The 16,091-nt window shown below is 37.2% G+C and overlaps 1 long non-coding RNA gene across 2 annotated transcripts in view; it reads right to left on the minus strand.

Moving 5' to 3' along the window:
• Positions 1-16,091, minus strand: part of LOC107010661 — a 51,496-nt gene that overhangs the window by 33,126 nt on the left and 2,279 nt on the right. The window contains exons 2-8 of one of the 2 annotated variants that reach the window (XR_001455739.2): positions 13,812-14,202; positions 10,675-12,650; positions 10,477-10,525; positions 9,924-9,983; positions 2,168-9,842; positions 1,981-2,074; positions 61-1,111 (exon numbers count right to left, since the gene is read on the minus strand). This is a non-coding gene — a long non-coding RNA (uncharacterized LOC107010661). Of the gene's footprint in view, positions 1-60; positions 9,843-9,923; positions 9,984-10,476; positions 10,526-10,674; positions 12,651-13,811; positions 14,203-16,091 lie in introns of both variants that reach the window. The other variant, XR_003576782.1, reaches the window with a different exon arrangement.

A 16,091-nucleotide genomic window follows, 5' to 3' on the forward strand; every position in this document is an offset into this window, starting at 1 on the left:
TACTTCAAATTCAACACTCTTAATCATCTTCAAGGCGATTTTGTTTATTTCTGTACTTACATTTTTCAAACTTAATATCTTCATCACTATCAAAGGATGATCCATCAGGGGTCAGACTTCTGTGCATAGGGCTTTGCATAAATGGTTTCCTTCTCCAATGCAGCAACCTCTCCCTGATCGCATAAATGAAGCTTGATCTGCAAGCTATAACTGTTTGGATCTATCTGGAGCAATGAGTTTCTTATCCAGAAAATCTCCTCTGTATAGATGAAAGGTGTTGCACAGAGCTTCTGGATAGCCGATTCACACAGACTCTGCAATGAGCAAGAGAGCTATCGATTGACCGACTTGAACTTTTGATCTGACAAGGGGAATTTGGACTCGAGATCATGCTTTTCAGAAGCACTTCCCACATAATATTCTGTGTAGATCAAATCTCTCTCCTGACAGTGCACTATCCAGTCAGTTTCTTTGGCTGCGGGGAAGGAAGTTCAGTTTCGCTTCGCAACTCTGGCCTGCACCTCTTTTTCCTGATCTCATAATTCACAGGTATATCTGAATAGAGGAGAACGAAATGGGATAGCAATAGATGAGGAGGATAGTTCAACAACTAAATTCTTATCTAGGTTATCCAAAAGTAACTAAAGAGAAAAGAAAGTGATAAAACTACACGATGGCATAACACTGAAATGCTTTGCACCATGTGCATAAGTAACTCTTAACTCTCTTCCACTAACCAACCTTCCACAATTTGTCCACCCCACCCCCACCCCCTCTTTTTAGGGAGGCAGGCTGGGGGCTACAGCGTACAGGGAAGGATATGTGGAGTGATCAATGCCAAATGTACAAATAACATCAAATACAGTACATCAAAGTGATGTTGCATAAGAATGTCGGGTACAATTGCTCTCACCGAGAGTTACTTCTAGTCCAGATATTCACGATAGTACCTCAATAAAGACAAGGATGGGGCCCCAATCTTACAAGTAACATTAAGAATCAACTAGCCACCATAAGCTTATTCTCTTCAACATTCATATTCCTTATGGCAGGATTGAGGACCCGTCCTTCTCTAATACTTGTCTCCACCATATTACTGCTCACTTCTGTTCTGCATAACAAAAAAATTTCTTGTTAATTAAATGGCTCAGATTGACCTGCCAGTTTGAAACTCCTGAGAATACTACCTTGATCCCACTTAAATATCAGGCTCATTCAAAATGGAAGAATTATGTAGAAGCAGAAAAAACACATTATAATAAGAAATACAACATAACAATCAAGAAACAAATATGTACATGTCCTTGTTAACAGTCTGTTTGGTTTTGCAACCAATAAAAGCAAGAAACGTGATTTTCATGGTTCTCCCATAACAAATGGGAGATTATTTTGTTCTTCGTGAACAGCTGTGACACAAAGGGTTTTCTGTCAGGAGGTCCTTTTTAATACTTTAAAATAATATACGATTAGTAATAAAAAATGATGTTTAGCCAGTTTTAAACTATTTGTTAAACCCACATTAAAGTTTCAAAAATTGAATAGGTGTTCTCAAATATGTTTTTACAGAAAACAATCCAATCCAATTCTCACAAACTCATTTCTACAAAAACAAATCCAATGTCAGAAGTCTCCCAACACCAAAACAACTAAATAGTAAATGCCAACAAAAAATCTCACCTTAAATCCCACAGAGGTCTTTGGAGGCTCCAAAGTCAAATCATATAAAGATATTAGGCATTTTTGGTTAAACAAAAACAGTGGATATATCTGAGATTACTTCGCTTCTCAATGTCAGAAGCATTATCAAAGCTCATCGCTATGTTGGATTAAAAGCTATTTAGGCTTAAAAGCACCTAAAATAAGTCAAACCAAACAGATTCTAAATCTCATGAAAAAAAAGAGAGGTGTGATACAAAAACATTCATTTAGAAAAAAATTTGACTGGAATGGAGCATCATACTAACAACAACAACAACATACCCCGTGAAATTCCACAACTAGGCGTCTAGGAGGGAGTATGTACGCAGACCTTACAACTTCCTCGTGTAGCAAAAGAGGTTGTTTTCGAAAGACCCTCGACACAAGTACAACAAATTCAGGTACAAAGAAGGAGACCATGAAGAAAATACAGCAGATGATAATATATAATAAATTGAACAGAACTTACTGCACATCAAAGTGCATTAGATCAATGTCGAAAAAACTAACACTTGCCATTGCCATCCACCATACCATAGCAGGTACCAATGCCTATAGCAACATATACCTGATGGAAACTGGGTGAAGCTCCAAATAGCCTGAGGTATTCACTTAATGCTACCAATCTCACTAAAAAGGTAAAAAAAAAATGTTGAACATCCTTAACACACATTGCAAGAATAATAACATAATATTTTCAAAAAGGATTTCTTGTATGTGCAATGCCAATATATTCTTGAAAACTACAATATCCTTAAAATTTGCCAACAAATTCAAGAATTTTTTAAAGAACATTCATGCAAAAATTCTTGATTACCTGAAAATATGTATTTTTGAATACCAATGTAACTTCAAAAAGCAAAGTTCTTGATACCAAGTTCCTGAAAAATTCTTGATTTTTTCTAGATAAGGCTTGCAAGAATTTTCCAGCAGATAAGAACAGGGGAAAATGTGTTTAGGTTCCTTTCTTGATACCAAGTTCTAAATCTTTTTCTTAAAAAGAAGGCTAGAATTGGGCATCTTAAGAGCTGATCCTGTGAAGGCTCTGGGAGGAAAACAGGCGATCGGTGTATTTGAGGTGGTGAGTTCTAAAATGTGCTGCTGCAGCTCTCTTTCTCCTAAATATCAGACAGCCTCACGAGACAGAGAAATGCACCATGAAATGGAACCTTATCCTAAATCTGATCTACCCACCTGAACTGCCACCAATTAACTGATTTACAGCTCAAAAGAGAAGATGCTAAATTAAATTTTTTAAATTACACAAGAGATAGTAATATAAGAACAAGAAAAATAGAAGGTCGTGTAATTTCTCAAAAAGGGTCATTTACCGACAAAATAAATTGAACTTTGCGACGCCCAAACATGATTAGCTCAAATACTTCGAAACCCAGCTTGGCTGCAAGCACCAGTTTGCCTATGAGACTGAGAAGAAAGACCAAAAAATGGAACATTTCCCAAAATCTCACACCTGCCCGAAGTGTTGTGCCAAGCAACAGTTCTTTACTTCGTCACGAGACATGTTTGATTGAACATTTATGGATGAATACCTCCAAATCCTCATTGTGTACATAATGGAGCAGACTGAGTACTAAGAACAAGAAAAGAGGAAGTGCATGTGCAATAAGAAGGGTTTTTCGGTGAGGGATGGGAAATAAACTCAACTCAAAAGTATTGAAACATTTCATGGCTGCAAGCATTAGTTAACCTTGAGAGATAGAAAAAACACCAAGAAATAATACTTCTTCAAAAGTCTCACAAATCCCGATGTGATGCCATGCCAAGCAATAGTTTTTCAGCTCAAATGATTGCCCTTTTGAGTTATACCGGAAAAAGTACTAAAAATTGGAAAAATGGACGGACGTGAGCAATTTCACCAAAAGGGTGATTAGGTAAGAGAAAAAAATGAACTTCGCGAACCCAAACACAATTAGCTCATAAGCATTGAAATCTGTCGTGCCAACAAGCATCAACTCGCCGTGTGAGATGGTGAAGAAACACCATAAAATGGAAATTTAATTCCAAAATCTCATAGACCCACCTGAGGAGTGGTGTCAAGCATCATTTAATGGGCTCGAGAGAAAACAAGAATTATTGAAATTCCACGGAAGACAACCTCCACATCCTCATGGTTTATAAACGGAGCAGAGAGAATAATTTTTTTTTTTTAAAAAAAAGAGGAAGGTCATGTGTGATTTCACGAAAAGAGTTGTTTGGGGGAGCGGGGGAGGAAACTGAATTTTGCTAAGCCAAAACACAAACCAACTCAAATGCTTTAAAATCTGTCATGGCTGCAAGCATCAGTTATAGCCTTATGATACAAAGAAGATGCATCATGAAATGGAACTTTCTTCCAAAATCTCATGACCCACATGAGATGTGATGCCACGCAACAGTATTTCAGCTCAAGAGAGATATTAAATTGCCTTGTTTGAGTAATACAATAGAGTAATAAGAACAAGAAAGAAGATGGTTGTGTAGTTTCAAAAAAAGGATGATTTAGCGATAAAAATATTGAACTTTGCGACACCCAAACATGATTAGCTCAAAAGCTTTGACACCTACAATGGCTGCGAGCATCGGCCTGACATGGCTCAGTAAGCCTCAAGAGACGGAGAAGATGCACCATGAAAGGAAACTTTCTCCTAAATCTAATATAGCCACCTGAGCTGCCATGCCAATCAACAGTTTTCAGCTCAAGAGAGAACATGCTAAATTGATTTTTCTTCAGTTATACAAGAGAGAAATATAAGAACAAAAAAAGTAGAAGGTTGTGTAGTTCAACAAAAAGGGTGATTTACCGACAAATGAATTGAATTTGCGATGCCCAAACAGATTAGCTCAAAATTTTTGAAACCCAGCATGGCTGCAAGCATCAGTTTGCCTATGAGACAGAGAAGAAAGACCAAAAAATGTAACTTCTCAAAATATCTCATAGACCCACTTGAAGTGTCGCGCCAAGCAACAATTCTTTATCCGGACAGGCAATATGTTTGATTGAACATCGACAGATGAAAACCTCTAAATCTTCAATGTATATAAAACGGAGCAGAGTGAGTTCTAAGAACAACAAAAGAGGGAGTGCATGTGCAATATCACGAAAAGGGTGATTCAATGAGGGGTGGGAAAGGAACTGAACATTGTCAGGTCAAAACATGAATCATCTCAAAAGCATAGAAGCTTTCATGGTTGTAAGCATCATTTAGCCACAACCTTCTAATACTGAGAATAAACACCATAAAATGAAACTTTCTCCAAAGTATCACAGACCGACATGAGATGTCATAACAAGCACAAGTTTGTCAGCTCAATAGAGAACATGTTTGATCGCCATTTTGAGTTATACCGGAAAGAGTACGAAAAATAACAAAAATGGAAATTTTGAAGGAGACATTGGAAAGCACAGAGGTGATTCTTAGCAGAGACTCTTTCATAGAATGCAACACCCTTTGGCCTTTCAGATTATATATGCAAACAAAAAGATCAATCAAGAAATAGTACAGCTTTAGAAAGTAATGTGTGTAATTCAATATTTTATATTTGTTTGTCAGAAACTAGAAGTACTTCGAGTACATTTGCTTCCTTCGAACTGGTTGGTTGTAATAGCATCACGAACAATGACTGCAAAGAGAAATCCCTAGAAATTTCCTTCATCAGTAAACAACAGTCAACTCATGTATCAGGTAGTCTTATATGCAGATTACCTGTTGTACAATTATTTTGTCTACAATAATCAAGGTATAAACACTTGCTGTCATCTTGTAAAGAATGGCAAGAACAAAGGCCAAGTTAGTAGTTTCATACATATCCTAATGGATACTGAAACTAGAACTCAAAAGAATTGTACCTTTAAAACCTTACAATATCCATTTGGCCTCCCGTGAGTTTAACTACCAATGTCCAATAAAGAAACGTTAGAAATATAAGAGCTTAGAGCCTCTCCTTTTCAATCAAAGCTTGCTGGGAAAGCATGCATATCATCTGAATGGTGTATTTTCAACATCACGGGTGTAAAGCAAGCATTCAAAACCATAAGATAAAATGGCCAGACAAAAAGGAAACGTAACAGAAGATGAAAGAAACAGGCACATATTCTCTCCATAAGCTGGGCTAGAAGTACCTACGCACCAAAATGTATGTCCCAACCATACTTCATTCTACATACATTAGTGAGCAACAAAACTATATTTCATCTCTCTTTGTATGTATCTGAGTGTGTGTACACCCCTCCGGCCCTTCCCTATTTTTTTTAGACACGGTAGTATTTTATCGGAAATGAAGTACCAGGAATGTGATATACATAAACATCTTGCAATAAAATGTAAGCGTTAATGTTTTGTGTTGTGTACAGTCGTACCAGTTCTCCCAATTACAAGTAAAACCACAAAATAATAAATAAAGAACATCTTAAAAAAAAAAAGATATTAGTAAGATAATGAACAAAACCGTCAAACAGCCTATTAGTTGAGTAATGCATGCAATCCCAAAAAAGGAACATTTCCCAAAATCTCATAGACCCGCCTGAAGTGCCGTGCCAAGCAACAGTTTCTTAGTTCGACATGAGATATGTTTGATTGAACATCAATAGATGAAAACCTCCAAATCCTCATTGTGTATTAAACAAAGTAGAGTGAGTAATAATAACAAGAAAAGAGGAAGTGCATGTGTAATATCACGAAAGGGGTGGTCCGGTGAGAGATGGGAAAGAAACTCAACTCAAAACATGAATCAGCTTAAAAGCTTAGAAACATGTCATGGGTGCAAGCATTAGTTAGCTTTTAGAGATAGAAAGAACACCAATAAGTTTTTCTTCAATCACATACCCACATGAGATGCCATGCAAAGCAACAACTATTCAGCTCAAGAGAGAACATGTTTGATTGCCCTTTTGAGTTATACCGGAAAGAGTACTAAAAATATGGAAAATGGAAGGTCGTCTAATTTCACCAAAAGGGTGGTTTGGTGAGTGAAAAAAATTGAGCTGTGCAAAGCCAAATAATGATGAGCTCAGAAGCACCGGATACCTCAGAAGACGAAACCAGCACGTATCAGGTATCCTGTGCCAATATATTGTGTACAATCATCAAATTCCAAGGTACAAACACTTGTCATCCTGTAAACAATGGCAAGAACAAAGACTGGGGTATTTGTTTGAAAGCTATCTTAATGAATACTACCAACTAAAACTCAAAGAAATTTAACCTTCAAAATCTTACAATGTCCGTTTGGCCTCCAATGAGTATTAGTAACAATTTCCAACAAAGAAACGTCAAAAATAGATATCAGAGCCTCTCATTTGAATGTTTGAACAAAAAAGATCTTCCCTTAAAGTTACAATTCATAATTCACTGGCTATAATCAACCCAAATAAAACATAAAATGGACCTTAAGAGAGAATACACAACAATGACACTTCAAAGGGTTAAACCCTCAAAAATCCTTCTTGGTTTCAACAAGATGGAACACAGAACTGATATAAACAGTGCTATTGATACCTAAAAATGGAATAACCAGCCTGAGAAGAAGTGATTGTCATGTTTTTTTTCCACATTTAGCAGACATATATCCATCAGTGGGAGGAATCTAAACGTTGAAGCTATAAAAGATGCATAGAAATGCAGTACTTCAAAAATATAATTAGGGTTTACAAGAGGAGGGAGGCAACCACCCCTCTATAATCCAACATTTCGTTCGAATGCCTCATTCTTGAGCTGGTACTTATCAAAAGATGACGACACATTACGAATGAAAAGCATCAAAATTGCTAATCAGAAGGACGTTCCTGGGTTCAATATCTCCCACATTAATCATGGAATTGATATTTCCCCTTGTGCATAAAAAGAGGTAAATTTGACCCTTTTCCCTTCTCTTTAGCAAATTGAGGCTCAGATTTGTGTTATGTAAGGCCAAAGAGAAGCATACCACGCCATGGCTGGAATACACGATTGCATGTGTGATTTATGCGTCTCAATTACAGGCCATACCAGGTTTCCCCTCAATGATACGGGTTGAGTAATCTCAATGCCCGAATTTAGTTAGCCCAAAAATCATCACTGCCTCTTTAATAATTTTCAGAGTCAAGCTGTTGTAGTATAGTTGTGTGTATTGCCTTATGAGCATACGTCTAAGAATGCAAAAATGCAAAGAACCCAGAAACTCAAGTGTATTCTCTATTTCTCTTTCATTTTTAAGAGCTGTTGATTTGTTTTAAAAAATGTACTCATAGGAAAAGTTTAAAGAGAAGGAAACCACCCTTGATAGAAATACCATGGTCTCTGCTGCCTCATTCTTGGCTTTTTAGGCTAACCTAACAGAAGGATATTCACAAGACTTCAAGTGTCTTTCAGTTAATTCTTTCTCCTAAGGCTCAGATTTAACCAGGCAAAAGTAGACAAGTGCAATGGCTGCAGACCTCAGCTGCAAAACGGAGATGCCTTAACGGGTTGCCTCCCCAAGATAAGGGTAGCTCCAATGCTAGACCCAACCCTATACAACTTCATTTGTCATCATCACAGCCTTATCCTATAATTAAAAGCTAACATTGGTGGATCCTTACCCTGTCCTTTGTGAGGACTCGAGAAGTTGCCCAACAAGAAAGTACAACTTCAGGTGATCCTTCAAAAGAAAGTGCAGCTTCAGATGATCCATCAAAAGAAATAAACATAAGATGATTCTTCAAAAGAAAGTGCAACTTGAGATGATTCTTTGAAAGAAAGTACAACTTCAGAATCAGATGATTCTTCAAAAGAAAGTGCAACTTGAGATGATCCTTCGAAAGAAAGTACAACTTCAGATGATGAAGTAATATATAATAAATTGAACAAAAGTTACTGCACGAGTAATGCTTACCCCATTGCCATCCACCTTACCATAGCAGGTCCCAATGCCTGTAGCAACACATACCTGGTGGAAACTGGGTTAAGCTCCAAATAGCCGGAGGCATTCGCTTAATGCTCCCAATCAAACTAAAAAAGGTAAAAACAAATTCTTGAACATCCTTAACACAGATTGCAAGAATAACAACATAATTTTAAAAAAAAAAAAAGATTTCGTAAGTTTCCTTTATGATGTGCAATGCCAATATATTCTTGAAAACTACGATTTCTTTGATTTCCTTATAATTCGCCAACAATTTCTTGATTTTTATATCAAGCATTCATGCAAGAATTCTTCATTTCCTTAAAATATGTATTTGTGAATACCACGAAAAGAGAAAAGTCAACACTAGGAATAAAAAAAGAGGGACTGCATGCGCAATCACGAAGGGTGGTTCGATGAGGGGTGGGAAAGAAACTCAACACAATGCACGAATCAGCTCTAAGGCTTAGAAACCTATCACGACTGCAAGCATTAGTTAGCCATGTGAGACAAAGATCAAAACACCATGAAATGGAACTTTCTCCATAATCTCAGAAATCCCCATGAGATGCCATGCCAAGCAACAATTTTACAGCTCAATAGAGAACATGTTTGATTTTCCATTTTGAGTTATACCGGAGATAGTACTAAAAATAAGAAAAATGTAAGGTCATATGTAATATCACTAAACCTGGCGGCTGCTCGCTCTTTGATCAGTGATTCATTCAGTTCGAGAGAAAACAAGCTTTATTGAACTTCCATGGAAGACAAGACTTCCATATACTCATGGTTCATAAACTAAGCAGAAAGAGTAGAAAAACGAATAACAAAAGTGGGAAGTCGTGTAGTTTCACGAAAAGGGCGGTTTGGGTTAGGGGGGAAGGAAATTGGTCTCTACCAAGCCAAAACACGAATCAACTCAAAAGCTTTCAAATCTGACATGGCTGCAAGCATTAGTTAGCTTTATGAGACAGAGAAGATGCACAATTCTCATTCCTCTGTATTTGTTCCACTTTGTCCATATCAGAGTTATTGTTCCATTATAAAATGAAAACGAAGGCAACAAGAATAAAGAAAAATATCTTAAATAACTTCAGATTCTACTTCCCTGTTCTCTCTTTTTCATATGTGGGGGTAGTTGGAGGCGAGAGAGCATCATGATAGCTCCAAATTCACAAATTAAATAATAACTTACACCGCAGGTCTTGTTTATTCACTAATAGGGGCACTATTGATGATCCATCAGTATCAGCAAGCTGTGGGTTGCAAATACATTCTTCAGAGAACTTGAGCAAAAATTCCATGAGAAAGATTGGAGTTAGACGAAGGATTAAATTATGAGAGCTAGTTAATGTCGATGGACTAACCTGTTGAATAAATTCTAACAGATCCACAGCAGTTAGATTAACACACAAAATTCACAGAACCTGTATTACCAAAAAAACAATCCTTCTCATGTTAATGATGGTACTAGGACAAAAAAGCTCTTCCCTTATAAGTTACTGTAATAATAAACCCAATTAAAACATAAAATGGACTTCAAGAGAAAATGCACACAAATGCCACTTGAAAGCCTTAAACCCTCAAAAACCTTTCTCGCTTTCAACATGATGGAGCACAGAACTGATATAAACTGTTATTGTCACCTCTTAAAGGAATAACTAGCCTGAGAAGAAGTGATTGTCGTGATTTGTTTTCCTCAATTAGACAGGCATAGATCCTTCAGAAGGAGGAAAATGAAGGTTGAAGAGAACAAGCTATAAAGTGTAGTAAAAGGTTTGAGAAATGTAGATGAGCAACTAATCCTACATTAACAACTACTATCAGTACTTATATGCCTTTCCCTTCAAAGACTGACTTGCAAATGGCTTACATGTACTTAACTTTTTGAATGTATAATATGACAGCAGAGAATGTTACCGCAAAAAGCATGACAGATGTTAGCTGCCTCTGGATCAGATTTAAGTTCCTGCTTTAACCAAAACATGGAACTTCATGCTCGGAGTAAGGTTTAACTTTAATGAACATTGAAAAATTTAGGCAATGGAATTTCTGGTAAATGGCAAGTTCCATAGACTGGTTTGTGAAATGAAAATCTACACAAAGATCGTAGCTTACCTGGTAAATGATCTTGAAGCTTGAGAATGATTATTGCAGATCCCCCAACACCAATTTAGAATTTGATCAGCATAAATGAGTAGCAATTGCTATTTCAGGCATGAACTAAAAAAGAGTGGTCAAAGACTCAAAAATCAAAATCAATGTTACCTATCATAAAGAGTTTCAAAACTTCCCCACCAGACTCCAAACCATGTTACCTACTATCAAAATGAAGATACCAATTCTTGCTCAGAATCAAGATAGGTTCTTGTCCTGATTTTTCAAGAGAGGACCTGATAATACAATAAAGTACAGACTCCAAGTCGAAATTACATTTCAATGAATTTTTAGACAATCATTGCCTTCTCACGTAATTCTTCCAAACGAATTCACTCATCTTCAGCATGCTGAAGAAAATCACAATTACTATAATGCTCAACGAAGATAAATGCAAGAATCAAAAAAAAAATCATAATCCTTGACTATGTAAAAAGGGACGCACATTTATTTTGATATGGACCTAAGTTTCTACACAAAAATATACTTTCACCAGACCATCACAAAGTGAAGAAGCATGATAAAGCACTCTATATATCAGTCTTTTTTTCTACAGTAATGTCACAAAATTGCAATATAAGAGAGGAAGACATTACTTGTTGAAGTATTAGTTATGCTATTAGAATAACATAAAAACTGCAATGTGGTAAATAATAATATGTGGATTATTACGCGATGAAAAATAAATGAGTAATTCTTTCTCCTTAGGCTCAGATTAAACCAGGCAAAAAGGAGAATTAAAGGTTTCTTGAATCTCCTTTAATTCCGTACCATGTCAATACATTCTTGAAAACTATTGTTTCTTTGAATTCCTTAAAAACATATTTTCTTAAAACGAATGCAGGCAAGAACTCAAGTGTACTCTCTCTCTCTTTCTTTTTTAAGGGCTGTTGGTTTGTTTTTCAAAAATGGAGAATCATAGGCAAAACATAGAGAAAAGGGCAACCAACCTTGATAAGAAATACCATAGTCCCTGCTGCCTCATTCTTGCCTTTATAGGCTGACCTAACACAAGGGAATTCACAAGACTTCAAGCGTCATTAGGCCAATTCTTTCTCCTAACGCTTAAATTCGTTATAAAACTAGCCAAAAGAAGACAAAGCAATCGGCATGGCTGCAGATCTCACTTGCAAAATGGAGATGCCTTACAGGGTTGCCTTGCAAAGATAAGGGTAGCTCCAATGCCCGACCCAAGTATTGGCCGCATAAGTTACCCTTAAAGCTTATTAACTTGGAACGGCTGCAAGCATTAGTCGCCCTTGTGGGACAGAGAAAAAATACCATGAAACGGAACTTTCTCCAAAATCTCACACACCCACATGAGATGCCATGCCAAGTAATAGTTTTTCAGCTCAAGCGAGAAAATGTTTATTTGCAGTTTTAGTTATACCGGAGAGGGTACTAAAAATATAAAACTGGAAGGTGATGTGTAGTTTCACCAAAAGGGTGGTTTAATGAGAAAAAATGAACTTCATGAAGCAAAAATACAATAAGCTCAAAAGCATTGAAATCCGTCGAGGCTTCAAGCATTAGTTAGCCGAATGAGATGGTGAAGAAACACCATGAAATAGAAATTTAATTTTAAAATCTCGTAGTTCTATCTGAGATGCAGTGCCAAGCAACAGTTCAATCAGCTCGAGAGAAAACAAGTTTTATTGAACTCCCACAGAATGCAAAACTTCCACGTCCTCATAGTCTATAAACGGAGCAGAGAGAGTAATAAGAATAAGAAAAGCAGAAGGTCTATACAACCTCATCTGTCATCATCACAGCCTTATCCTATAATTAAAAGCTAGCATTGGTAGATAGACCTTACCCCGATCCTTTGTAGGGGACTCAAGAAGTTGTCCAACAAGAAAGTACAACTCCAGGTGATCCTTCAAAAGAAGGTACAACTTCAGATGATTCTTCAAAAGAAGGTACAACTTCAAATGATCCTTCAAAACAAAGTGCAACGTCAGATGATCCTTCAAAAGATAGTTAACATCAGATGATCCTTCAAAAGAAAGAAACTGCACATCAAAGTGCATTAGATCAATGTCAAAAAAAGTATTACTTACCATTATCACCCACCTTACTACAGCAGGTCCCAATTCCCCATTCTCTTACAAGTCACAATTTCAACTTTTAAGAAACAATTAAAAAATCAAGACCATGTAAAGGACCACTGATGGCATTTACGAAAGTATGTCCAATTGAGTGTCTACATCCAAAGTACTACAAATCACAACTTTTCTTACGATAAACTACACAATTTTTTTTGCAGTTGTGCTAGTGGGCCCTTCAAGAACAAAATATGGAGATACACTACGAATGAAAAGCATTAAAACAGCAAATCAGAAGGGAATGGGTTCAATATCTCCCACATTAATCATGGAAAAGATATTGCAACTTATGCATAGTAAAGGTGTAAATTTGACCCTTTACCCTTTTCTTTCTTTAGCAAATTGAGGCTCAGATTTGTGTTATGATAAGGCCAAACAGAAGCCAACCACGCCATGGCTGCAATACATGATTGCATGTGTGAGTTATGCGTCTCAATTACAGGCCATACCGGATTGCCGCACCAAGATACGGGTTGGGTGATCTCATTGCCCGAATTTAGTTAACCCAGAAATCATCACTGCCTCTTTAATAATTTTCATAGTCATGTTGTTGTAGTATAGTTGTGTGTCGCCATATGAGCATACGTCCAAGGGTGCAAAAATGCAAAGAAACCCAGAAACTAAGTGCACTCTCTCTGTCTCTCTCTTTTTTTAAGGGCTATTGGTTTGTTCAAGAAAATGGAGAATCGTAGGCGAAGCATAGAGAGAGAGGGGTACCATGCTCTCTGCGGCCTCATTCTTGCCTTTTTAGGCTAACCTAACAAAAGGGAATTCATAAAACTTCAAGCGTCATTCGGCCGATTCTTTCTAAGGCAAAAAGGAGACAAAGCAACACCCATGAAAGCAGACCTCGGTTTCCCAACGGAGATGGCTTACCGGGTTGCCTCGCCAAGATAAGGGTAGACCTCAGGCTCAAGAAAATCACAGTCCAGATTCTAAATGACTTCCAAAAATTTATAATTGAATAAAGACATCACTGAGCGAAAAGCTTACATTATTCAAGTTGATTGCTTGTATTGCTTGCAAAGAGCATTTTTGGGTTCTGTGAGAGCAAAAAAAAGGATCCACAATTAAAAGGAAAAAAATGAAGTAAGAAACAATATGAAATGTGAAAAGCAATTAGAACATAAACTTCAAATATTCTGTTTCATCTTCAAGCGACCTACATATTTTTTTTCCTTTTCCTGGTAGTCCAAAAATCATAAACAAATAAGTTAACAGTATGAGATGGAGAAGCAACACCATGAAATAAAAATTTAATTCCAAGATCTCATAGACCCACCTGAGGTGTCGTGCCAAGCAACAGTTTCATCAGCTCGAGAGAAAACAAGTTCAATTGAACTTCCAGGGAAGACAAAACCTCCACATCCTCATGGTATACAAACTGAGCAGAGAGGGTAAAAAGAATAAGAAAAGAGGAAAGTCATGTGCAATTTCACAAAAAGGGTAGTTTGGGGTGGGGTGAAAGGAAACTGAACTTTGCCAAGCCAAAACACGAATCAACTGAAAAGCTTTGAAATCTGTCATAGTTGAACTTGCAAGCAACAGTTAGCTTTATGAGACAGAAAAGATGCACCATGAAATGAAACTTTCTCCTAAATCTCATATACCCACCTGAGGTGTCATGCCAAGCATCAAATTTTAGCTCAAAAGAGAACATGTTATACAAGAGAGAGTAATAAGAACAAGAAAAGTAGAAGGTCGTGCAGCTACACCAAAAGGTTGATTTGCCGACAAAAAGATTGAACTTTGAGACGTCCAAACACGATTAGCTCAAAAGCTTTGAAACCCAACATGGCTGCCAGCATCAGTTTGTCTATGAGACACAGAAGAAAGTACAAAAAATGGAATTTATCCCAAAATCTCACAGACCCACTGGAAGTGTTGTGCCAAGCAACAGTTCTTCAGCTCGACAAGCAACATGTTTGATTGAATACAATGGATGAAAACCTCCAAATCTCATTGTGTATATAGCGGAGCAGAGTGAGTACTAAGAATAAGAAAAGAGGGAGTGCAAGTGGTGAGGTGATGGGTGGGAAAGAAACATGAATCAGCTCAAAAGCTTAGAAGCATGTCATGGCTGCAAGCATTAGTTAACCTTGTGAGACAGAGAAAAGTACAAAACGATATGGAACTTTCCCCATAATCACGCAAACCCACATGAGATGCCAAGCCAAGCAACAATTATTCAGCTCAAGAGAGAACATGTTTGATTGATTGCCATTTTGAGTAATACGGGGAGAGTACTAAAATAAATGGAAGGTCATGCATAATATAACTAAGGGAGGTTTGTGAGAGAAAAAATCTGAACATGCGAAGCCAAAACACGGTTAGAACAAAAACATTGAAATCTGTCGTGGCTACAAGCATTGGCTAGTCAAGTGAGATGAAGAATAAACACCATGAAATAGAAATTTAATTCCAAAATCTCACAGACCCACCTGAGGTGTCGTACCTACTACCAAGCAACAGTTTAATCACCTTGAGAGAAAAGAAGTTCTATTGAAATTCCACAAAAGAAAAAAACCTCCACTTCCTCATGGTTTATTAACAGAGGAGAAAGAGATATAAAAATAACAAAAAGAGGAGGTCATGTGTAATTTCACGGAAAGGGTGATTTGGGGAAGGGGAAAGGAAACTGAACTTTGCCAAGCCGAAAAACGAATAAACTCAAAAACATTGAAATCTGTCTTGGCTGCAAGCATCAGTAAGCCTTATGAGACGGAGAAGATGCACCATGAAATGGAACTTACTCCTAAATCTCATATACCCACCTGAGGTGCCATGCCAAGCAACAGTTTTTCTGCTCAAGAGAGAACTTGTTAAATTGCTTTTTTTGAATTTTACATGAGTGAGTAATAAGAACTAGAAAAGCAAAAGGTCATGTAGTTTCACCAAAAGGATGATATAGTGACAAAACAATTGAACTTTGCAACGCCCGGACATGATTATCTCAGAAGCTTCGAAACCCAGCATGGCAGCAAACACCAATTTGCCTAGGAAACAGAGAAGAAAGACCAATTAGTGGAACATTTCCCAAAATCTCAAAGACCCGCCTGAAGTGCCGTGCCAAGCAAAAGTTCTTTAGTTTGACATGACATGTTTGATTCATGGATGGATGAAAACCTCCAAATCCTCATTGTATATAAAACGGAGCAGAGTGAGTACAAAGAACAAGAGAAGAGAAAGTGCATGTGTAATATCACAAAGACGGTGGTACGATGAGGGATGGGTAAGAAACTCAACCCAAAACACGAATCAGCTCAAAAGCTT

This window comes from Solanum pennellii, chromosome 2, assembly GCF_001406875.1.
Source record: "Solanum pennellii chromosome 2, SPENNV200".
NCBI lineage: Eukaryota > Viridiplantae > Streptophyta > Magnoliopsida > Solanales > Solanaceae > Solanum > Solanum pennellii.